Genomic DNA, 25,468 nt, shown 5'->3' with positions numbered 1-25,468 from the left:
CATAGCTCAGTGTTTCCCAAACCGATTTTTTGTAGGTTGCCAAAGTTCAAGCAATAATTAAAGATGCCTTTATTCTGTAATTATCTTGACAAATTTGCTGCGCTTCGATGCCAGAGGTCAAATGTCAGGGTGTCTTCTGCTGCTTATGGTTTAAGATGGGAAATGGTGCTCACACACCCCTCACTTTGCAGATAGAGAAAGAAAAAGTAAAGTGAATGATGTCACAGTCTCGCTGGGGTTACAGTCGCGGCTCGCAATACTCGATGGGGGTGGACTCGGGTGGGGACAGGGAGAGTTTTAAAATAAAATAAAAACTTACCTGACCGGCATCTGCTCCTGGGCCGGGGTCCAGCGTTGGCGCTCTTCAGTTTGTGAACAGGGGAGCAGCAGCGTCACAGGACTCCCGCCCTGCCTTTTTCAATTCCGGCCGGCTGCAGCTCTCCTTGCGTCATCGGGACAGCCTCCCTCCCTCCCCTCCACCAATCAGAACTCTCCAGGCGAAACTGAGCGCGCCCCACCTGGGCCATTTTCTCTATGTAGGCTGTTACATGCAGCAGCCTACATAGAGAACAGCGAGAGTGGGCGGTCCTGCTCAAGGGAAGGGGGGGAGTGGCTTGCCCAGTGTTGTGCATACGGACTGTTTGATCGGCCCCAGGGCCGGCCAAACAGTCCCTATGCACAACAGTGGGCAAGCCACTCCCCCCTGCCCTCAAGCAGGTCCGCCCACCCCCAACCAGGCACTTCTGCTTTCTCGCAGTGCGAGAAGGCAGAAACATAAATGGTAGTTATTACCATTTATGTTTCTGCCTTCTCGCACTGTGAGAAAGCAGGGGGGCGGCGCCCAAACGCCCCTATGGAGGAGCCGCCACTGGAGGTTGCAGCTGAACGCATGTTTAGATTGGAGGGGAAAAAAAAAAAAAAAAAAAAAAAAAACCAAAGCAACAGTTATGTTTGTTACATCACCTACTGCTGCCTCTTTGCACTGTCATGTCAGAAGTGTGCAGGCCAATACCTTCCATCTAGGGCCAATACTCACGACGAGGCCTCTCGAACTACAGGTAGCGGATTTGGACACAGAATGACCTGTGCAACTTGCCTGTAGACACACAAGCATCCATCAGCCAACACCTACTCCATCCTGAGAAACTCAATGTTTGGAAACACGAAGATTTTGTTTTCTGAAAATGAAGCGCCTGAGGTAGTTCTGAGCTGGTTCACATCTCTTTGAAACCATCCTAGGAGCTACCACAATGACAGAGTGTAGAGGCACAGGGTTAGGTGTTCAACCAAAAAACAAACAAGGGAAAAAAAGAAGGAAATACCTTAACAGCGATGTGTGATCCATGGCACTAAACAATCAGCCCTGAACCATCGCAATAACCACATAGTGCAAAGTCAGACCCTGCTTTTTTGAAAGACAGCCGCTGCAACCACAACAACTTTGGTGAGACCCTACCTCCCGCAAGATTTAAATGGCCACAAAACATTGATTTCAAGGTACTCATCTATGGAGCTCAAACTCTCGAGCACTAGAAGGGCCGTGGTTAGAAAGTCAGTCCTAAGACACAACTTTGGTACATGGGCGACCTCCCACTACGACCCGCATGGGATGTAGAGTACTAAACAAGGGTTAATCCTGCTGTTCCTCAATTCAAGAAAAGGAAGAGTCAAAAAGGAAGGCTGGATCCAACTAAATACATAGTGCGTCTAAAGTTGGTAATCCATTTGTTGGATAATAATGCCCTCACACACCCTTTCAGGTGTCATGCTTCATGGGATGTAGCCATCAATAACACAGGAGGAGATGCAGTGCCCCCAACATCACTGGTGCTAGAGGCCAACTAACCACAGTTGCATCTGTATTTTACACGCAACCAGAGGACTGGACACCAATGTTCTCTGCTTCCACCAAGGACCACGGTACCCTTGCTAGGCCACTGCCCCTACCCTCCACATACGAACACCACCTCATGAGCACTCTAAGGCCCACAGTACAAAAAATAAGTAATGCCATAGACCACAAAGGTGATCTTCCATTACCATCCGACCAACCTACATACTCCTTAGGAGACATGGTCGAAGGAATAGAGCACAGTATTATTCCCGGGGGGGGGGGGGGGCACACCAGAGGCCCTTGCAGGGTTTGAGAGCTCAGGGTAGTAACCTGGGCTCATGCCTGAGGCTGGGATGACCAGGCACCATTTGTCGTTGGAGCATTAATGGAGCTTCACGTCGTGTATTGGTCACTGCATTTGCTGGTTTTAAGGGAAGTTAACATGCAATATTTTATGCACACCACTAGTATCATCAGACAGACCTCTATAGAACATTTAAAACGCGTTATTCTTAATCACCGACTATAACGAGGGGGACTCGGCTGATCTGTCACACGGGCTGGAACTCTGAACTTGTCGTCGACATGGAACCCTTCCACTGGTTTCCCTGTGAGCGCGTGCTGCACACTGCTGCACTGTAATCCCCAGGAGAGAGCCGGAGCAATGAACAGATTATTGTGGGATTACAGGGGCTTGTTTCCTTCTTGTCCACATCATTCCTACACATTGTTTAGACAGCGTGTGGGGGGGGGGGGGGGGTGAGAGAGACAGCGCCGCTCATAGAGACTTCCCTTAAGATTGTGCTACAGGCAACCAACACAACATCTCCCAAAACGTTGTGGATAGATTCGTTTGAGACCTGTAGGCCCGCGTGGCGCTGTGGGGTTATAACGACTACACGACGTTATATGTGCGTGTGTAGAAAAAGCGACTGGCTGTTGGAAATTGTGCAATTGTAATACCATGCCCACTTTTCCTTCAGTAAAAGGACTATTCCTCCTTCGCCAACCATTTATTCAGCAGTGTTTTGTTCCTAAATTTACGACGGTGAGATAAGACCCGAAGTCCAGCCAGGTCAAATGCCTTTCATACCTCAGATTCCCAGACTTGGCAGCCGAGTTTGCAAAGATGTACGAGTTTTCTTCTGTGTGAAAACTGCCAGAGGCAGCTTCGTAACCCCTTTAGCATAGCACCCCCTCCCCCCACCAATCAGGAGTTCGGTTATGAAAACATATGTAGTGCAAAATCTGGGCGTCAATGTCAGGTCGTCTAATATTTGTAACTACCAACGAGTGAAGAATTTGAATCTTCAAAACTGTGCTGACGCTGTGCTTACTTTTTCTGTGTGAAACTTATGCTTAACATCCCAGCAAGTGCTGACATTTACAATTGTGTATGAAAAACTTCAACATCCGAGCTGACTCCTCTCTCTTGACATTCAAGAATAGTTGGTGACCGGACTGTGTTAACCAACTTGGTTTGTTTTCTCTCCCTCCCCTGCACCGTTTACTTATTTGTCATGTTTTTTTTTTTTAATCTCCGTTTTGCTTCCTTACCGCCTTCCTACTGTGTAATGCAATTTCCTTTTGACAGTGTGTATGTAAAGCGCTCTGATACCTACGGGTCAAGTTAGCGCTATATACATTTTTTAAAACAAATAAATAAAAAAACACAACATACGAATGCATAGCGATGCATTTAATAGAGAATGCAGGCTGACAGGAAGGTGCACACTTATTTAAATCGCCACCGGTGCCCAGGGCAGTGAAAGGAAACGCCCCCTTCACCAGTCACATCCCACCCACAGCATCGTCAGTAACCCCAACACGGCGACCGAGCCCAGGACAGGCATTTAAAAAAAAACATTTATGTTATACGTTAGACATCGGCAGAGCAAACGCCACATTATTTGTTCCCAAAGTGTTTATACTTTTATTTTCCCTCCAACAATTCATTCTCAGCTAGGAAAGCATGCAACGGATATGCAATTTTGTATCTTTAAAGAGGTCCTGGGAAAAAGTCAGCACCACAGAAACTGCTTAACAGCACTGGCTCTGTAAGACACAAAACCAGTATCTGCTGCTACAAAGTAGTGAGTGTTAGAGAGCAGAGAGGGGATGCCAGCTAGCAATGCCAACTGGGAAAGATGAAAGATAAAAGAGGGCATTTACAACAGATGGACTGCAGAGAGCTCCCTGGAGGGCGGGCTTTTCATTTCAATGCAGCCTTTTAAGATCCGGCGTGCAAACTAAAGTTACAGAAGGGGGGCAGCAAGTTTGTGGTAAACATTCTGCAGGTGGAGGCGCAAGAGGCAAACAAGCATTGGCAGAGCCAATAGGTATAGCTCTGGCTGGCATCCTTTGGCTTGGTCAGTGTTTGTTAGACAAAACTTGGTTTCATAGGAGCTGTTGAGCCTTCGCCAATAAAAAAAAATAAACAGACTAAAAACAAGTATATATTTTTGGCCATAGCAGTCCCAGGGAGCGAAGGCATGGTGTGGACTGCTGTTACTTACAAAGAGTTAACCAATGACCAGCGTGGGCTGACCCACTACCCTATACTGAATGCTGTTATGGGTGTGAGAAATGTGAATGACACCACAACAGACCAATGGATGAAGGCAGGCTAAAAGTCCCTACAAGTAAATATATTAGAGATATAATTACAATAACATCAAAAAGGTCTCAGCCAATTTCAGACCTAATACAAGCATTGGCAAAGCCAATAGGCTTGTCTATAAGACCAATGGCTTTTCTAATGCTTTTAGCCATGACGTACAGTATTGCAGTAACTGTGCAGCACAGATATACACATACATAATGTGACCAAGATGCCGTGTGAGGTGAAACGCATGGTTGTTCTGCCAAGAGAATTAAACGTTACTGCAGCTTTACTGAATCTGGAGTGTCTTGTAAAAAAACAACCCCCCCCCCCCCAAAAAAAATATAAATACAAAAACAAGTTGATGCGGATGTCATGTCGTTTGGCTGGCAAATGCATGCACCCGTCAACAAAGACTTTTTACAATGTAGCAATCCAAGGTGAATCTGTACATAAAAAGTAACACAAAAGCGCTGTTTTAAAAAGCAGAATGAAAAGAAAAAAAAAAAAAAGTGACTGGACAGCGTGGGAAGGGGGGGGGGGGGAGAAGCAAATGAGTGAGAGAGCAGAGGGAAGTATATGAGGGAGACAGCTGGAAAACACATGCCCTCTCATTTAATTCTTCAACAAAAACTAAATAATAGTTCCCTAAAGGTTAACAGTGAAAGTATGGTAACCATCCACTCAAAGCAATAGTAAAGATGCTATGATCCACGGGAGGAAAAACTATACCAGGAGGGATGAAACCAGGAAAGCTGCTCATTATAGAGCAAACAAATAAGACTGATAGCAAAAGCCAACCAATGGGTGGGCTGCAAGCCCAAGTATGTTGTTAATAAACCCACAATATGTATTTTGCAACCAAACTGCGTGCATTATCTAGTAGATTCCAGGTAAAAACCAGTCTGAAGTTTACAACCACCCTGCCAGTTCGTGGTTCCTCATTCTTTTGAGGGACACAGATACTGTAACATTTTGCGAAACACATTACTCTTGTAACCCTTCCAAAACACCTAGTCATTTAAAGGGAGCCTTGACCAGCCTTCCCAGGACTAGGAGCCCTTCTAACAAATGTCAATGCATTCAAATTTGATATAAAACAAAATGCCTCAAGCCGAGACCCACTCTGCCCTTTACAAGCAAACGAACCATACAAAACACGCTGTTTATTCGGAGAATTCGAGCAGTAACAAGCGGGAGTCAAAGTCCAGCGCCAGCGGCGCGAAGGGCAGGAATTCCCCTTAACGAAAGCCATATGCCAGAGCAGAGAGGCAGAGCAGGGTGGACCACCGCCAATCACGCATACCTCCCAGCACCGAAACAAAACACGCACATGCACACTGGACATTGTGGGAAATGAAGACTGACAGGCTGCATGCAGCTCCCTCGAAACGTAATTGGAGAAGAAAGGGGTTGTGGGAAAAACCCGACAGAAAAAAATACGTGTAAACGGATTAGAATGGGTGCTTAGAGGGTACTCTGTGCGTGTTTTCCCTAGCTCGGAAATCCTTTGGCTTTATCGATGACATTTGTAGGCGAATTGATGATATAGGGAAAATATATTTAGGCTGTCAATTCCTCAAAACAGTAACCGATACAATAAAAACGACATAATTAATACCATATCCTGCTACGCGAAGCTTCTATACACCTGTGGTAAGGTTTGCAAATGTTCACAATCGGAACAGATGGCTGCATGCCAAAATCACTTGGTGGTAATTTTTGGGGTCGCCTAGGTGACCACGAACAAGTGGCCTCTGCAGCCATCCGTCTGCTTTCACTTTCGTAGGTACAGTCTCCAGACTGCTCCGGTCACTGACGCCCTCATGGCAGCCACGGGAGGAGCCCCGGTGGCGGGTCCCAGGGGTGAGATGCTGCTCCCCCCTCCTGTAGCAGGTGCGGTCGCCACCCGGAAGTCAACTTACCCCAAGTTTGCGATGCGCCCAGCCAGCCGCTCCTCACCCGGAGCCGGGCTCAGCTGCCGCGCCGCTCCAGCCTCTGTCCATCCTCCACCGCCCGCGGCCCCGGGCGCACAGCGAGAAGGGAGGAAGGTCCGTGCCCGCAGCGGTACCTGCGCTCCCCGGGGTGCGCCTTCACGGAAGAACACACGGGAGAAGGGGCTGGGAGAGGCGCACCTGTGGGCGATGCACACATCCGCTCCGGAGCAGGAAGCAGCCAGAACAGGGATAAGAGGGAACGTCCCCCGCCCCCTCCCCTCCCCCGGGCCGCGGCTCAGCCAGTGGAAGGGCAGGGACGGGAGGGAGGACGGCGCAGGCAGAGCCGAAACTTTCTCCACGGTCCGCTCCCACGCAGGCCTGGGAGCAGGGCCTCGGAGGTGTCCGCGTTGCCTCTTCGCTTCTACTCTCTTGACAGGAGTCCGTTGGCCCACCTGTCTCCCTCCGCTCAGGAGGCACTGTTCTCTCTCTCAGTCATACCTTATTAAGATTGCTGACTCCAGCTACGGAGATCTCGAAGCACCAGAGAGCGAGGTTGGGCTTGAAACTCTGACGTAAGCTCTAGGAATGTGATGTTTTTTAATCACAGAAGCAACGAAAATCACATTTTCCAGTAAATTGTCCATTTTTGTAAGGCACCCAAAGGGTAACCTGCTACAATGTCTTGGTATTTTTTTTCTACTTCGCTGTCCGTTATCATTAAGCTCGGTGTACTTGAAAGGCGGAGATGGAACTTGTTGCTTACCTATACAGGTGCACAATACGACAGTGCGTGGAAGTGCGTGTCTTCCTTTTTTTGTTATTAAGTGTTCGATACTGTGCGCTTATTGGATTTACGGTATGCCCGTCTCCTCGTATGCAGCGCCCATGGGTGCTTAAACAGGTATGGGGTTAGGACCAGCCCATGGGTGCTTAACCCGGTATGGGGTGAGGACCAGCCCAGGGGTGTTTAACCCGGTATGGGGTGAGGAACAGGGGAGCAGGTATCAATGGCGCACAGGGGCCCACTGAGCTCTCATTATTGTTACATATTAAGACTCAACCAGCGGCGAGGAGAGTCATTTCCCGTGCTTTCTCTAGGGCCCAGGGCACACTTGCTTCGCCGCTGGTGTTGAAAGCGAAAGTGGAGGCTCCCGCACGCGCCTGTTCCTTGGCATGGACGACGTGCAGCTTCCCTAGGAATGACACTTGCCTCTTTCTTCAAGTTATTATAATGCGCTCTTGCAAACGGAAGCGGGTATGGAGCCAGGTTCAGGGGTGTGGAATAAAAAAAAAAAAGTCTACTTGTCTAGGGGACTAAAAACAACAGAAATCTACTTGTCCTATAAAGAGATGAGCTTGTCCCAGCTGCTGCCTAATTGGATTTGTTCGTGTATGGGTGCTAAACAGGGTTGGATTGGGATTAGAAATCGGGCTGGGCACGCTAGAAAAAGTGGCCCTCATTTGCATATTGCCTTTCCTAAAAACACTGCTTTGGTGAAGTTATATGAACTCCTGAAAACAAGTGAGGCCACTCCTGCCCAGGCCCCCCCCCCCCGCCCCCGCTCAGTATGCACACATTAATTGGCCGGCCCAGCGAGAGAAAGGGAGTGACACCTCTGCCCGTTGATGAAAGGGAGGTAATGGACGCCCATCTGCCTCCAGAAAGGCCACTCGGGGCCCCGCTGAGCTGCAGGCAACATCTGAACACACCAGACACAGCCCAAATCGGCCCCCAGTCTGCCAAAAAAGCAGCCCACAGCTGGAACTTCAATACCGCTCCCCTCGGCCATTGTCTTAGTGCCCCCCTTTACCAATCCGACCCTGGGGCTAAACCTATTTGTCGTCACATACCATAGGCTTATGTATCCCATGCACCCTACACAGACTCGTGAGTTCCTTCCCTAAACTCTTAAAGTATAGCATACATTCCCTTCACCCTCTATTTCTTCAACTCTCCATGCTTTCCCTCTGATCTCCCAGCACCGCCTGCATGTTCCCTTTCGTCTATTCTCTCACAAATCAGTCTTCCATTTTTGCTCATCACAGGGCCAAGCTTGCTAATGGTATCCACTCTGTCACCTGCATCGCCATTCCCCTTTTGCTTCCAATCTTTCACCACAGATAGGGTCCAGGACTCAGGCTATATCACTCACCCAATTCTAGCTATGTACCAATTTTTTTCTCTAATTTCTAACCAAAAGAAGGCTCTCTGTTCTGTCTGCAGAGCTACTCTCCTACCACACTCTACATCCTCCCTTTTCCTCTACTCTATTAACAAAAGCTCCATTCCACTTCACCCACTCCCTGTCCCCGCAGACTCCATTTTGCCTCCGCACCGCACCAGAGATCCATTCAATCTCCAGCACACTGGCTTGAATTCCTCTTTTGTTTTCGTGGCAACTGTTCCTACTCCCTTACCATCTACTCATAGACCTTAGAAAGCTTGGACCTCCAGTTGCAACCAGTAAGTTCAGCTGCGCTTGCCAGTGGTATGACTTCCTCACAAAGTGGACACGCAGTCAGCGGAGAAACACTTGCATCCCAACAACTTACTATTGCACTGCAAAGACCGCCAAAAAGTCATTTTCTAATAATCATCTGAAGTGGCAATAGCCAACCTAATTATGCTGCAGAACTAAGATGCTCTGTTTTTTGGCACTAGATTAAGTGGCAACAAAGGGCACCGAGTTTTGGTGTCTGGGACTTGATAAGCATAGCTGTGCTTCATTTTTTCCTGACAACACAGGTTTGAGAAAAGTAGTCCATGGTAGTTGCAGATGTAGTTTAAACAAAAAGTTGGATGAAGCTGTAGATTCTGGATATTTTTCCCAAACGAAATAAAGGACCTCTTATCCTGACTGCAGTTTGAAATGGAAAAGGGCCTGCAGATGTTGCGGCTATACAATTTTCTGGCAGTCACAATCCCCACCATCAGTCATCACACACTAATGTAGATTAACGACTAGTAAAGACCACTACAGTCTGTGCCAGATTAGCAGTTGGAAACTGTGCACAAGATTTGTTTTTGTGCGCATTTCGCTGCAACCCGAATTTGAATACACTTTTAAATGGACATGTAAAACACTTACTTCTTTTTTAGTTGTGATTTCACAGGCCAACGTGGAATTAACCCTGCATGTGATGTTGTGTGTTCCATACAATTTTGCGAGTCTTTGCTTTTCGCACCCTTTATATGTGTTCAATGTGTAAGGCAAGGCAGGGTTGGGGCAGGGCTGGACTGGCCGTAGCCGGCACTGGGCGTTTAGCTGGTGGGCCGCCAGGGTAGGGCCGGTTTTGCACCCCTGGTGGGCTGTTTTTGTTACCAGGGGCCACATTGGCAGCATAAATTGGCCCCCTGTAGCAAAAGCAGCTGCAGTGTTTTGCATGCCCCCCCACCCCCCAGGCATATCCGAGTCAATTGCCAGGGCTGGTTAAAGTTTGCAGTCCGGCCCTGGGTAGGGGGGCTGTAGTCCATATGGAAACTTACATGTAAGGCAGACATCTGGGTTTCCCTTGGCAGACTTGTTTTGCCACTAACTAGGCAGTGACGGTGGCACTTGAAGACTGACACACTTTGTTCCTTTCAGCCCTAGAACAATCCAGTTTTACTCTGCATTACATAAACAAATCTTTCATACTGCCTCAGCTACTTTCCTTTTTTCTCGCACCGGTGTTGTATATTTTTCAGCTAAATCCTTTCTTGCACCCTTCCTAAAGCACTTTACGACCTTCAGAAGTCTTGCAGACTCCCAACAGCACAGCCCACCCACCAAGAGGAAGGTGTGCAGTAAAGAACTACCTTACGCTGGCCCAGTGGGAATACACTAATAGGATGTATTTGGTTCTTTGAATGTGAGAGGAGTCGACTGGGTCCTGTGTAACTTTCTTGTGTTTCTCCCGTGCTCTTGTGTGCCCCCTGTGCCTTGGACTCTCCGATTTTCTTTGAGAAAAGGATTTTGCCCCTTAGATGAACCTCTGGCACTCAGCACAAATGTGGAGAAACATTTTAAAACAAAATAGGACAACTGCATGGAAAAAGTAAACAAGCATTGGCATAACCAAATAGGTCTCGCTTTTGGGACCTTATAAGTATTTAGTTTTGCAGCACAATATCCTTGGTGCAACAACATCAGCTGTTGCATGGCTAAACCTTGTACCTTATAAGTGTTTAGTCATGCAACAGTTGATGTTGTTGCACCAAGGATATTGTGCTGGATAACTAAACACTTAATGTCCCAAAGGCGAGACCTATTGGCTATGCCAATGCTTGTTTAGCGATGTTGTGCAGCATGGATAAAGAGGAACTCCCCATAAAAAAAAAAGATGCTATTATGCAGTCGCAGCAGCTGTGTCATTTTGTAGGTAAAAGCACAACACATGAACGCACCTACAGCGTGTGTGTGAAGGTTTCTTTTTTTTTAATTTACTGATCCAAGTTGTACTGCTAAATAAAGAAAAATAAAGCAGTGCCAAAGCTTTTTTTTTTTAAGGCGGGTGGAAGGAAATAACGAAAGCAGGGCTCAGAAGCAATACGGAGAGTACTGGTGCGGGAAACATTACAGACAGGGCTTTAAGTGGGCCGGGTCTGTCCGGGTCTGAGCACCGGCAGTTTTTTTTTGGGGCCCTCGAAACGGGTCTCTATCGGGCTCTATTTTCGTGGCTACTAAAGGTAGTCCGTTCTTTATTTAATTTTTTTTCGGACCCGTTTTGAGGGCCCAAAAAAAAACTGCCGGTGCTCAGACTCTGCCCACTGTTGCTGCACTGTTAGGCAGTGCTTTAAATGGAAAAAGAGAAGTGCCGGTACTCACCAAATTGATAGGGGTGAGCCTGGGAGGTGCGTGTCTGGGGGCGTGGCTTCAAGGCAGCCTTGTACACTATCAGCATTTTCTTCCTCAATGGTCAAAGTGCCTTTGGCCAAGTTCTGCCCATAGCTGCAGGGTGTAATTAGCGTTTGTTGTAACTATATATAGCGTGAACTTAGCCCGAGGGCATTAACATGAGAAGCAGAAGTTTTCCGCGAAAGCAGACTTTTTTTTTTTTTCAAGGCACTCTGACAGACAACGGATCTGCAAACTTTCCCTATAACTCACAGCGCGACAGTTCCAATGTCGAGACCTCTAGCTTAGAAAAACACAGGTGTCTTCCTGTCCTGTTGCGCTGTCAGGGTGTGAGCAGGGCCGGCCTGTTTTAACACCTCATTGTCCCTTTCTTCGCGCTCCTTTCACCGTCTCACCCCTGCTGATACACACACCAACAGACCCATCACCGTGAGGCAGCTAAACTATCGGTGATTTAGGTGAGCTGGGGAGGTCCCGAGGCGTTTGGGTTCAGGGGGCAGTCACTGCTTAGCTCAACTCAAAAAGGACCCCCTGCTGCCGCATTTCAGTCTCTATTAGCAAGGGCGCCAAATTTCTCTCCGCCTAAGGCGCTATCTTATCAAATGCCGGCTCGGAGTGTAGGGCTGCAGCCGCAACCTAGCGCCGGAGTCCACTCGTCTCGACATTAACTGTCAAGCACCCATAACCTAGAGACTGACCACAGCATGCCACTAGGAGTACCGGTACTCTCTTAACACAAGGAGAAGTCCCGGTACTCAATGGGAGAACACGGAGAAGTGCCGGTACTCATGATTTTCTTAAGCACACAGTGCTAGTTATTTTGATTTAGACCTCGCCCCTACTCGGATAGGCCACGCCCCTTCAAGACATTAACCACGCCCCTTTTAGAGCACCCCCAGTTTTTTTTCCCACTTAAAGCACTGATTACAGAGGATGGAGTATGCGTGTGTGTGTGTGCGAGAGAGTGTGCCTGTGTGTGTGTGTGTGTGAGAAAGAGAGAGAGAGAGCGTGTATGTGTGTGTGCCTGTGTGTGTGTGAGAGAGAGGGGGAGAGAGAGAGAGCGTGCATGTGTGCGTGCATGTGTGTGTGAGAGAGGGAGAGAGAGAGAGCTTGTGTGCGTGAAAGAGAGAGAGTTGTAGGGAGAGCGGGTATATCCAATCAATGAGAGGAAAGGCGCCCTGCGGCACCGGTTTTCATGCAATCTTTTCGTGTTTTTAGGTATTTCAAATGCTGTTTTTTTCGGACCTCTGTAATATACACACGAGGGACAAGCAGGGAGCTTGGAGTAGAGCAGGAAAAGGTGTGAGGGAACGCACACACACCACCCTAGCCTTTCACAACCGCATCCACTGCTGACTCCGCAGCTGCAAGAGAATCATTAACAGGCACCAGCCCTGAACAGCTGGAATGAATGCTGCACCACCTCTGCTGGAGACTTGACAGGGAGCAGAGGCCTGCCTGCTGTCAAGCCATGGCCCTATTGAAAGCAATGAGCACCAATGAATGCCTTACCGTGCATAGCAGAAGTCAAAAGTGCTTCGGCACTGCACACTGCCACCACCACGCCACCAGTGCTGGAGGCCTGAAAGGGAGCAAAGGTGTCCTTGTATCATACCACAGTCAAGCTAAAAGCACCAGTGAAGGTCTTACTGTAACTAGCCCCACCACGCCACCAGTGCTGGAGGCCTGGCAGGGAGCAAGGGGTCCTTGTATCATAATAAAAGCACCAATGAATGACTTACCGTGCGTAGCAGGAATCAATGGTGCTTCGGCACTACACACCAAAGTAAGAGAGAGAATGCATGTGTGCATGAGTGCCTGTGTGTGTGCGCAAGAGAGAGGGAGAGAGAGAAAGAGGGTGCGCGTGGGTATGTGTATGTGTGTGTGTGAGAGAGGAAGAGAGAATGTGCATGTGTGCGTGCATGCATGTGAGGGAACGAGAGCACGCATGTGTCCATGCGTGAGTGTGTGTGAGAGAAAGAGAGAGAGTGCATGTGTTTGTGCGTGTGTGTGTGTGAGTGAGAGAATGTGCATGTGTGCGTGCCTGTGAGAGAGAGAGAGTGTGCATGTGTGTGTGCATGTGTGTGAGAGGGAGAGAGAGAAAGAGAGCAGAGAGCCTGCATGTGTGAGTATGCATGTGTGTGTGTGTGCGAGAGAGAATGCATGTGTGCCTGTGTGTGTGTGAGAAAGAGAGAGAGAGCATGCATGTGTGCGTGCCTGTGTGTGTGTGAGAGCGGGGGAGAGGGAGAGAGAGAGAGTGTGTGCGTGAAAGAGAGAGAGAGTTGATGCTGCATGGCAGAGCATGTTGGGGATCCCACAGCAACCCTCGAACCCCTGTAGGCATGTGTTTCGTGGAAAACATGAATATGACTCCAACTCGAGGTTTGTAGGCGTGTGTAGGGCACCCTGCCATCCCAGAACAGTAGACTGGGTGTTAACTCTGCTAATTACAAACACAATTAATTCAATGCACACATTGAAGCACGGAGGTTTCGAATTGGATGAAGGTCTACGTTGGTTTTGATTAGATGAATCGGGTGACTCTGTATCATAGGTTATTTGACTTGGATTCCTGTACTGGCTTGATGTATTGAACTTTTATGAAGCTGTCTTGTTACGCATGATTTAATTACGAAATGTAAATATGCACACTAGTTAATTACAATCTTAACTTCAGTAATATTAAACTGTTTAGCACATTGGGGGTTGTCATGGCTTGACAAAGGAATTGGTTTCCGAGAAGAATCCGATCTGCACATAGTTATTGTAAAATGTTTATTATGACATAATATCAATGTTTATTATTGCATAATATCACTGAATTACACAACCGGTACCTGCAAGCCTTTAAATACAGGAGATGCCGTTGCTATTTAAGGCCACGGGGTGCCAGTGGTAGTCTCTCGAATGGTGCGCGCGCGGCCGTCGCGCAACGCGAAATTGAAACTGATCGCGATCAAGCGCGCGGCGAGCGATGCGCTTAATGAGCATGAGGAATGCCATATGGCGCCTCTGCTCAAGCGCGCGCCCGCGCACATGCACTGCAAGCTGTAGCCGGCGGTAGCATTTGTTGAAGCCCTTACTTAAAGTCTCACCAGATCAGCGCAAGCGCTGGGTCAGGCGAGACCTAAAAAATATAATTTCCCAACCGAATTCATCATGGAAAACCGGGGCTAAAATTCGAAAAGCTTACAAGGCTCAACGGCCAATCTCAGCCTAGAGTACAGACTCGGGCTTGCAGTCAATCAGAGCCTGTTTAACATTTCCCTCCACTGGCGAGATTCGCTTCCACATTTCAAATTGACTGTGATCAGCGTCACCCACAGTGGTTGTTCAGTTTACTGTAATTATAGGCGAAAACGGGTATACACAAGGATTTTTAGGCTGCTAGTTAAAAATAATTGATAGTCCAGTTATAGTAGGTGTAGGGGGTTGGAAAGAATGTCTGCTTGTCCGTTGGACAAAATAGAGTTTAAAACTTCTTGTCTTTGACAAACATCCATATGTTCTGGCCGTCGGGCACTAAAATTCCACACCCCTTCAGGTTGCAGATTCTTACCAAAATAAACCTTATGTGCCGAGGGATGTTTCAGCCCGTTGCCTGCATGGAGTGAAGGGGTTGCGAGATAGCTGGTACTGAACCAACCTGAGGAAGCAACCTGCCTGCTTATCAAAAAGGAGAACAAACCTATCTCCTCTTGAAAGGGTAGGTCGTAGAACGTTAATTGACCTACTGAAGATGTCATCCCTGCAAGATCATATGATTTTATTTGCTTAAAAAGATTCTCGTGGGCGAAGGAATACTAGGTTATGAGTATGGTTGCATGAATTGTGTTGCAAGAAATGACAAATTGTGCAGCACACACATTTTGTGTGTGCTGCAAGAAGAACTGCCGAGCCCTCGAGAAAGCCTGGAGAAGAGACCCAACACCGGACAACATGACTACCCTCAAGCTCGCCACCCGAAAGCACCATCAACTGATCCACGCCACCAAGAAAACAGCATTCAAGGACCGCCTGGACAACAACGCACACAACAGCAAGGAACTCTTCAACATCGTGAAAGAGCTCTCCAACCCCAACGCCGGAAACAACGACATCACCCCATCGCAAGACCTCTGCAACTCCCTCGCCTCGTACTTCCACAACAAGATCGCTGACATACACAACAGCTTCAGCACACAAACAACGCCCCCCACGACCGCACCAACGCCCCCCACCCCCACCCTCAGCGCCTGGACACCGATCAACACCGAAGACACCATCCACACGATGAACTCCATCCACTCCGGATCCCCAACCGACCCCTGCCCTCACCACGTCTTCAACAAGGCCGACGATGTCATCGCACCCCACCTGCGGGACATCATCAACACCTCCTTCGACACCGCCACCTTCCCGGAGAGCTGGAAGCACGCCGATCTCAGCGCTCTACTAAAGAAACCAACAGCGGACCCCACCGAACTCAAGAACTACCGCCCCATCTCGCTCCTCCCGTTTCCAGCCAAAGTCATCGAGAAGACAGTCAACAAGCAGCTGGCCGCCTTCCTCGAGACGAACGGATCCCTCGACCCCTCACAGTCTGGCTTCCGGGCCAACCACAGCACCGAAACCGCCCTCATCGCTGCCACCGATGACATCCGAGCCCTGCTGGACAACGGAGAAACAGCGGCCCTCATCCTCCTAGACCTCTCCGCGGCATTCGACACTGTCTGCCACCGCACCCTAGTGCAGCGCCTCAACAACGTCGGAATCCAGGAGAAGGCACTGGATTGGATCATCTCCTTCCTCGTTGGAAGGACACAGAGAGTTCGCTTTCCCCCGTTCAGATCTGCAGCAACAGAAGTCATCTGCGGCGTTCCCCAAGGCTCCTCGCTCAGCCCCACCCTCTTCAATGTCTACATGAGCCCCCTTGCGGCCATCGCACGCCAACACAACCTCAACATCATCTCCTACGCCGACGACACACAGTTGATCCTCTCCCTCACCAACGACCCCGCCACCGCCAGAGCCAACCTACACCAAGGGATGAAAGACGTAGAGGAATGGATGACGACCAGCCGCTTGAAACTGAACTCAGACAAGACGGAAGTCCTCATCCTGGGCTCCTCGCCCTCCGCCTGGGACGACTCCTGGTGGCCCCCCGCCCTGGGCACCGCACCCAAACCGACAGACCACGCACGCAACCTGGGCTTCATCCTGGACTCCTCCCTCTCCATGACCAGACAAGTCAACGCCGTCTCCTCGTCTTTTTTCAACATCCTGCGCATGCTACGTAAGATCTTCCGGTGGATCCCCACCGAGACCAGGAAGACGGTCACCCAGGCCCTCGTCACCAGCCGTCTGGACTACGGCAACGCCCTCTACGCCGGAACCACCGCCAAGCTCCAGAAGAGACTCCAGCGGATCCAGAACGCCTCAGCGAGACTCATCCTCGACATCCCCAGACACAGCCACATCTCCAGACACCTGAGAGACTTGCACTGGCTCCCGGTCAACAAGAGAATTACCTTCCGGCTCCTCACCCACGCACACAAAGCCCTACACAACCAAGGCCCGAGTTACCTCAACAGCCGCCTCAACTTCTACGCTCCCAAACGCCATCTCCGATCGACCAGTCACGCCCTCGCCGCCGTCCCCCGCATCCGAAGAGCGACAACAGGAGGAAGGTCCTTCTCCCACTTGGCCGCCAAGACCTGGAACTCCCTCCCTCCCGACCTACGCCTGACCCAAGACCACCTCTACTTCAGGAAGAAGCTCAAGACCTGGCTGTTCGAGCAGTAGCGGACCCCCCGCACCCCCAAGCGCCTTGAGACCCTCCGGGTGAGTAGTGCGCGTTATAAATGCCTTTGATTGATTGATTGATTGATTTTGTGACAGTATTTTGCTATTGTCTTATTTTAACATAAATATGCCATCTGGTCAAAGTTTGCACCTCATAATGTGACAAAATATGGTAAATCCATAATTTAATAATTAAATGTCACAGAATCTCATGAGTCCAGTAGTTCTGAAACTAAGGTGCATTTTACCTGGTTAACGTACCTTGATTTACAACATCAGGCGTGAACATCCCACCCTAATCTCCCGTGTGGTTCTCCAGGGGGCTCAGGTGCTTCATGATTGAATGAATTGCATTTAGACCAGGTTATTAAAAATCATTAGGTCTTTTAATTAGAGCTTGTTTCGGAAGTGTGTAATGGAGTTTTTTGGGGCAATACCAGGCAGGGGCGTGATGTCCTGACCAAAAACCGGTTTGTTGGCTTCCCATTTACACAGGTGAGAGCAGAAGGTTTCTCTTAAAGGTCAATAGAGTTGCACTTGCCAAGAAGGTTCTTTAAATTCCTGTCATCTTTGCACTCCTGTCATCTCAACAGAAATATGTAACCCTTTCAGTTCATGAGGTTTCTGACACGAGACTCGTAGTATTAAAAAAAGGGTATTTTGAAACAAGCCCCTCATATTCCTCTTTTAGTTTTCCAGACAAGCTGCACATAATTTCATTCCAGCCCAGTCAACACTTTCCATTTGTGCAACCTCATTGGTAATTTCTATTTATCTATTCATAATGCAAATACATTTTTTTAAATACTGAGAAATGTATTTTTTCTGAAACATCATTTTGGGGTGAAACTCCCGGCTGTATATTTTTCTTGCTGCAGTGTTTGCATAGCAAATCTGCTAATGCTTAATTGTGTACATTACTTTGTCATCCTCATTATGCAGAGTTATTGTCGCCCTTGTGCTCACCACTGGGCCTTCCTTTATAAACCAATATTTTTCGATTGTTTAAGAAACTCAATCATGCAAAGGCTTCATACTCAACATTATTATCTGCAAAAAAGACATTCTCAGTCTTCTTGACCCAATTTCTCTTGGCTGGTCTGACCATGTCCCTTCCACTGTTACCTGGCCTTAAACCAAGGACAAATTCACTTGCTCCCACGACTATAGACTCATAGAAATTAAGTGATCTTCTCCAACTCTGTTACATGGATACTTTTCTCCTCTTACATAAAATCACTTCTTCTATTGAAGCCGTTACCAACACTATCAATCCCCTGGCAGGTGTTTCAAGTGTCTTACGAGTTCTGATGACTGTGCGCCTCACCCCCCAAATTGTGTCCCTGTCCGTATCAATGACGATGCACTAGACATGGTCAAACAACAGAGAGGTAGAGGAAAGGATGGAAAAGAGTCGAGTGGCATGCCCAATTCTTATTTGATGCGGCTCTCTCTGGTGTTTCATCTCTGGTCCAAGTGCAGGTAATCACAGAGACTCTCGGGAGATAGACCAAGCCACTAATCAAGAAAGGTACATGCAGAGTTTGTGTTCATCTAAAACATATGATGTTCCTAACAAACATATAATAAACGTACATCCTCCATGGCTTTAGAACAGCGAGTCTCAGTGAGCTAAGCCAGAAGGAAGTGAAGCCAGTAAGCCCCAATTTTGGGCACAGATTCGGGATGCGTCTAAGCAGGGGATGCAAATCCACAATAAACTGCCTAAGCCAAATCAGAATTCAAAGAGAAAGGTCAGGGTAAACAGGTAAAGGGCCAAAGAGCTGTAAAGGAGGAAAGCTTCAATGGTACTCCAAAGCTACACAGAATCCAAAGAGTAAGGTCAGTTTTAAACAGACAAGGAGACCAAGGAGCCGTAAAGGGGAAAAACAACAAAGATTAGGGATAAAAAAAAGTTGGGCAAAGCAATGACAGCAATGAGCCAATACAATGTGAAGTTGTCAGACAGCTTCTCAGTGTGTTCCTGAAGTTTAAATTCTGACACTACCTGTATTGTCCCAGAAGTCCTAGCCTTGAGGTCCAGGCCAGCTAGTTATTCTCCGTGCCCCAGCCACATTTGGACGGTACGCGACTGCTTTAAAAAAAAAAAAACACCTCATAAAGGTTCTTGTAGTTATAACCTCACACACCTTGCTGATTCCTGACAACCTCCATGAAAATATCACATAACAACAAAACCTCTAGTTGGTTCTCACCTATCCTGAGTCTCAAACGGAGCTCTGTTCGAAGAGCCAAAAGAAAACTCCTCTGTCACTGTCCCAGTTCGAAATGAAAATAGGAACTACAAACCCTCCATCATTTCAGCTAAAGCTTCGTGCCTCAACACTCAGTTTAAGCTCCCCAAAAAGGTTTAAAAAACGGTTCAAAATTATTCACTCCCAGACTACTCCATCCCCCATTTTGGGTCTAATGAGATGGAATTAGTTCTCCTAATTTTCCACGTACGAACAAAAGCACAGTGTAACTTGACGTCTCAATAGAATCTCTTTCATTATGGTGAAACTATCCAAGATCCCTCCTGCCAAACTCCCCAACACCCCATCTCCCGTTTTCACATTCCTCTTAAAAAATAAACTAGTTTCTCCTAGTAATTAATTCTCCCTCATTTCGAAAGAAACTCTTTTTGTAGCTGTGTCAGATACCAAAGCTTCCTTTAAATCAGCTGATCCTGGTTCCTCCCACTACTGCCAATGACCTTCCTCGAACCCTTCTTTCTCTCTAGCTTACCTTCACCAATTCATATTTGCATAATGTCATTGTACCAAACTCCCATGTAAAACTCCTAAACAAAAATCACTCCCTGACCCTACTAATGTGGAAATTCACCACCCTATCTCAAGCTTAACGTATAGTTATATAAATGTACATCTCCACAGCTGATAAAACACAGGAAAGAGATACGTTTACTGACTATGTTCCAATCTGGTTTTGGGGCTGGCCACAGTAAGGAATCTGCAACACAAACAGGTATTGATGACATCCTCTGTACATCGACAAAGGCTGACCCTCCCTCCCCATCCTGCTAGTCCTAACCTCTTTCTTTGGTACAGTTGAACATACAATTATGATGAATACTTTGGGGGGGAAAGGATGGGCATGAGGCTGTCTTTCAGTGGCTCTTCTCCTATCTTTCAAAATGCTCTCAAATAGAATTGTGGAAATGTGCCTAAAAGTGGGCACACTGGTGCAGGGTCACCCTCTTGTCCACGGGTCCAGAGACCAACAAAATAGAGATCGGCACTGGAGTTGGAATAAATAAAAGTTTATTAATCACTCATGAGTGGGACCACATTCACACAACACTCTCAAGTGCTGCAGGAGGTAGTACACTGAATTCACAAACCATGTCCCTTTTATAGCGGTTTTCTGCAATGTAAGCATGTGAACAGAAATAGGAAGAACACGTTTTAGAAATAGTTATCAGCAAACAAGAGCAGATGAATAACTACGTGGTCAGCAAAGTGAGAGGGGGAGCAGAAATGCTTATGGCAGCAGTAAATGGTCGACAGTTAACATCTGAGACCAGGTGCACTGGCAGCTACAAACCCTCAGCACGTACATTGCTTTAGCTGAGTCAGGAAGTCAACTAAAATAGATAACACAAGCAGAGTGAAAAGACGAGCAGCAGACGACGGGAGAATTCCAAAGGAAATAAAATGGACACCACAGCCAAAATGTCTGTCGCTTATGCGAAGTAAAATATTACACATTTCCACAGACAACCTTTTTAGCATAAGCTAAGACATTTTCTTATGCTGACTTCTCGATCTATTGCTAAACGGGCATTTACATTGTGGACATTCGTTTTAGATGGTAGACAAGTAGTACAAGTGGAAATACAGAGGGAACAAAGCAATAATTATGAACAAAGCCAATAATATTTTCAAACCCCATACAGAAAATACGCCCCAGAACCATCCAGCCCAAGTCCATGTTCCTGAATCTTGATGTATCTCAGTAGCTATTTTATGCATTTTGGAAATGGCATCATAAACAGAAAGGGCGTGGTCAGGGATAAATACACAACAACTACTACAGATAATGCAATATGCTCCACCACGATCAGCTAGAATAACGTCTATCCCCATTCTGTTTTGTAAAGTCACAATTCTCGTAATTTGGAGTTCTTCTGTAATATTTCCAAGCGCCATTGCTGTCTGATTAGTCACAGCCTTTACTACACGGGTTAAGCGATTAATCTTCCTACTATTTAAAGCCGCACCAACAAAGAAAAAGAGTCCCAAATTAAAGTCAACATATTGCTGTAATGCAGTGTCAGTTTGATCCACTTCATCATTATTTATATTTCTTATGAATCGATTCAAGAAAATGTCATTAAACAGTTTTTGATCTTTATGATAAGATGCAGGTGCTAGGAACACAGGAGGAAGCAAGAAGGACACATAACATGTTCCAGACCATCCGATTGGTAGATGATGGTAGACTTTACTCCCACAAATGAAATAAGTGTTGTGTGAGGATACAAAACTGCTATTGTTCGTTCCAGTAATGTTCAATACTGTGGTACAGTCACTCTTTCCCACTTGGATTCTACCAAAACTGCTCACACAAAGATTTGCTCGGGCTCAAGTAACAGCGATAACAAAAGGCCCGTTACCCTTGGTGTAGGAGAGTAGGATCTGCTTCTTATAGTTACCCCCACTTTTTGCTGATGTTTCACTGTTTTTTGACTTTAGTCTGGCTGGGGCCCTCCTAACCAGGACCCAAGCTTAGCTGATTCCTCTCTAAATTGATTGCCAGTACTTCAGGTACACTCCAGATTGGATTCTGGGGTACCCTTAAAAGTTCCTAGTATGTCGTATACCATGTACCCAGGGCATAGGTACCGCAGAGGCCTACCATGGGCTGCAGCATGTATTGTGCAACCCCTGGGAAGCCTTCCAAAATGACACCACAGGTCTGCTACTGCAGCCTGGGTAAGATTGTGCATGTACCCCTTACTGAGATATAGGTTACCTATATCTCTCCATATCACTGCACATGTAAACCTATCAGTCACCCCTATGACAGGCCTTAGCAAACCTTAAGGCAGGGTGCTGGGTTTCGTGTACGAGGGTGCCCATGCATAAGCAGAGCCCCTCTGCAGCTTTCAGAACCTTTATTCCGGGGTTGTTTGTGATGCAGCCAAACCATATTCTCTTAAGTTCATTATAACCTTGCGGTAAATGCTAACATTGGAATGGCTGCATGGAAACATGTCATGTTTGGTGTCAAACACCTTGGAATCATACCCCCACACCAGTAACTTTTGTGGGAGTATGATCCACCCTTCTAGAGGGAGAGACATGACAGCACCGGTATACCCGGTACCACCTTAACCGAGCCTGGCATCACAAAATGGATGCTGCCAGCCACAGACACGAGTCAGCCCTCCTTCTGCTGGACGAAACTCCGGCAGGGGAGGCCTGGACAATAAGTTTTCTGTCACAGGGAGGTGTGACCACCTCCCAGACAGGCTTTAGTGTATTGAGGCTGGGTGGGTGCACTCCAAGAGTGCTTTGAAGTCTGCACTGGGGGCACGTTTGGTGCATAGTCCAGCTCAAACCAGTTGCAGGGGCCACCAGCCCCTGCTCTGGCACTAAACTGGACACAGGAAATGGGTGTAGCCACACCTCTTTCCTGACCCCCCCATAGATGGGTCCCTAGAATTTGTCCCTCCCCTTCCTTGGGTATAAGATAGGAACCCCTGGCTACAGGACTTTAGATTTACCTGGACGAAACTCTGATACATTATCCTGGAACTTCGATGATCTACAAGGCGCTAGATGACTGAAGAATCTCCCTTGGAGTAAAGGAGTTACTCCCCTGCAAGGCAGGCACATAAGACGCATCTGACCGGTTTGCATCTCCGAAGCTCCCGCCGGACTCCGAAGAATTTGCAATACAGGAGGTGGGTTCCCAGACTTCCCAGAGGCTGACCCGAGCTCACAGCAAAGCTGAGACCCGTAGCCCTCGTGGGGACCGTGGAACCGGAACCCCTGGACAGCGTGCACATTTGCAAGTGCATATGCTTTCTCGTCAATCCTTGAGGCTGTGCTTTGGGCTACTTGTAATCCACACCCCAAGCAGTGTCTCCACTGAAGATTACTGGCCTACACTCACCGAGTGTCCCGTAGGCTGGTATTGTGTGATTCCTCTCGAGGTCCCTTTGCGATCCCTGGTCCGTCGACTGGTGGGTCCCTGTGAAAGCAACTCTAACTTTAATTGTGCTTACCTGGTTACTCCAGATGTACCCTGACTCTCCATTGCTTGGGGAGTCCCCAGGACCTTGTTGGTCCACACCGAAGCATCTTTTCTCTTCCTGCGTGGGTTGCTGTTGCCAAGGCTTGTTGGGTTCAATCTGCGCACCGACACTGCAGCACTCGACAGCTCGAATCCAGCTCCTGGTTGTCGTCCGCGCCTCCTGGTCCTCGTGGCTGCAGAGTCAAGCTTCAACTCTTCGCACCTGAAGCACCTGACATCAGTGGGCATTCGTCTATCGTGCCCCTGGTCACTGGCAAGTGATCCAGACTCTGTCCCCTCTGCTTTCAGGTTCTTCTGATCTACGATCCAGGCTTGGATTACACCGGACACTTTTCTTCTTCCCGGCAGCAGCACTTTGCAGCAGATCGCCATTGAAATCAACGACGATTCCCGACACCATTTGACACCTATGCACCTGGCTTCCCTGGGTGAGGTAACTCGAGTACTCCGGTGCTCCCGTGGGTGTTGGCCCTAGAACTGCCTAAGTCTAAAGGGGTTTGCTCAAAGTCCTTTCCTAAGTGTCCTTAACTTCTAAAATTCCAACCGCGACTTTCCCATAGAATAGTACGGGGCTCGCGCCTGTGTTCTCACACTGCATGTGTCCCCCGTGGGTCTCCTCTGTCACTACCTTGGGTGGTTCCTTGGGGTCTCAGCGATTCTACGTGCTCTAGGCACTGTGTCTAGTCAAGTTGTGGTTCTTATACCACTTTGTTAGTGTGTGGTTTGGTCCCCCCCTGCGGCCCATTTTATATTGTGCTATTTACTGTCGTTTTAGAACTGTATTATTGTGTATCTTGAACTCTAATCTCATAAAGAGATTAGTTGTGAGTGTTTAGAAATAAATACATATATTTTATATATACCTTGTGTGGTTCTCCTTTCATTTAGTAATTCAAGAGGTTATAATCTGGTAAACCAAGCTGCTTTACACTCCTTCAAGACTTAGCCTGAAGGCTGCTCTCCATAGCTACCACTTGGATAGCTTTCAATAAAGGTTGTCTTTAAACCTATCATCAATAAGGGTTGTTTGGGCTGGTGCAAGGTGCCCACTATAACTAGTGGACCGCATATACCAGGCCAACTTCTCACACTTCGAGTGTTGGGGAAAACATAACATGTGGAGGAATTTCCTTTGCGATACTCCTCCATTTCCCATACAGTTCCTTTGGTATGTGGGTCCCCTTCCTCATCGGGGGTAACAAAACTTTATCAAGTTTTGTATTAAGTCCTCCTACATCAGCTAGAGTAATATTAGCAATTTCAGAGGCCCACAACGGTGAAAATCAGGCTCTACAGGAGCCATTATGCGAGAATGGCAAGGGAATGAAAGGCTTTCCTCCTTCTTCTGATGAGCTGGCATCATTCCACATACCCAGCAGTTGGTAGTGGTCGTAGCATTATGAGTATGATGCAACAATTGTATGAAAGTGTTATTGAGATACGACATTCGCTGCTTCTTCTCATGATAGGGAAGAGTGAAATAATAATGTTCAGTGGGGACAGGAGCAGTAGCAGTCAGTAAGTTTTGAGACGGAGTTACTTCCTCCACAACCCACATTATTACAGCAATGATGACAACAGTCAAAGTTAGTCCAATAGCGAACATCATATTTTTACTAGAGACTTTTGCAGCGTTCGATTTCTTCTCCTTTGGCATGTTCATTTCGTCAGTAAACAACAAAACAGATGGTGTCCTAAGCAGGCATTGGTTTCTTCACTAACATTGAGACGAGTAGTCACTAATAGGCTACCCCCCTTTGTAGTCAGTCTTTAACCACCCAGGACAGTGGCTCAAACAGTCTCTTTCTGCAATTAAATGTCTTTCTTCCTGAATCAAAGCAGATATCTAGATGCACCAGGCATCGTGTGGTCCGGGAAGACTTCCTCAGGTCTTTCAGGTGACACAGCTCGTACTTTCTCGGTGACCAGGATGTCGCGGTAATCTGTCAACGCAGCTGGGCTCACGAGGGCAGGGGGGACTTTTGGACAATGGGTGGCATGCACCCAATTCTTCCGTTTGGTCACTCGCACTGCAGTTCTGATAGCCAGGAGGACTTGTTGCTGTCCGCGCCAACGAGGTGCCAAGGAACTGGTCCACTCGAAGGACTTCGTCAAGACAAAATCTCCAGGCCGCAGATCATGGCCATCACCCTCCGACCTGTCTGGAAGGGCTTCCCGTACCTACTGA

The 25,468-nt window shown here is 47.7% G+C and overlaps 1 protein-coding gene across 4 annotated transcripts in view; it reads right to left on the bottom strand.

Moving 5' to 3' along the window:
* The window catches only part of PLXNB2 (plexin B2), a 774,339-nt gene extending 767,486 nt beyond the window's left edge, over positions 1 to 6,853 (bottom strand). For 3 of the 4 annotated variants that reach the window (XM_085653975.1, XM_085653972.1, XM_085653973.1), the window contains exon 1: positions 6,362 to 6,618. The gene's annotated coding sequence lies outside the window, so the exon portion shown is untranslated. Of the gene's footprint in view, positions 1 to 6,361 lie in introns of all 4 variants that reach the window. The other variant, XM_085653971.1, reaches the window with a different exon arrangement.
* Positions 6,854 to 25,468: the final 18,615 nt, after the last annotated feature.

This window comes from Triturus cristatus, chromosome 4_1 (assembly GCF_964204655.1).
Source record: "Triturus cristatus chromosome 4_1, aTriCri1.1, whole genome shotgun sequence".
Lineage (NCBI taxonomy): Eukaryota > Metazoa > Chordata > Amphibia > Caudata > Salamandridae > Triturus > Triturus cristatus.
This window is presented reverse-complemented; position numbering and strand designations above follow the sequence as displayed.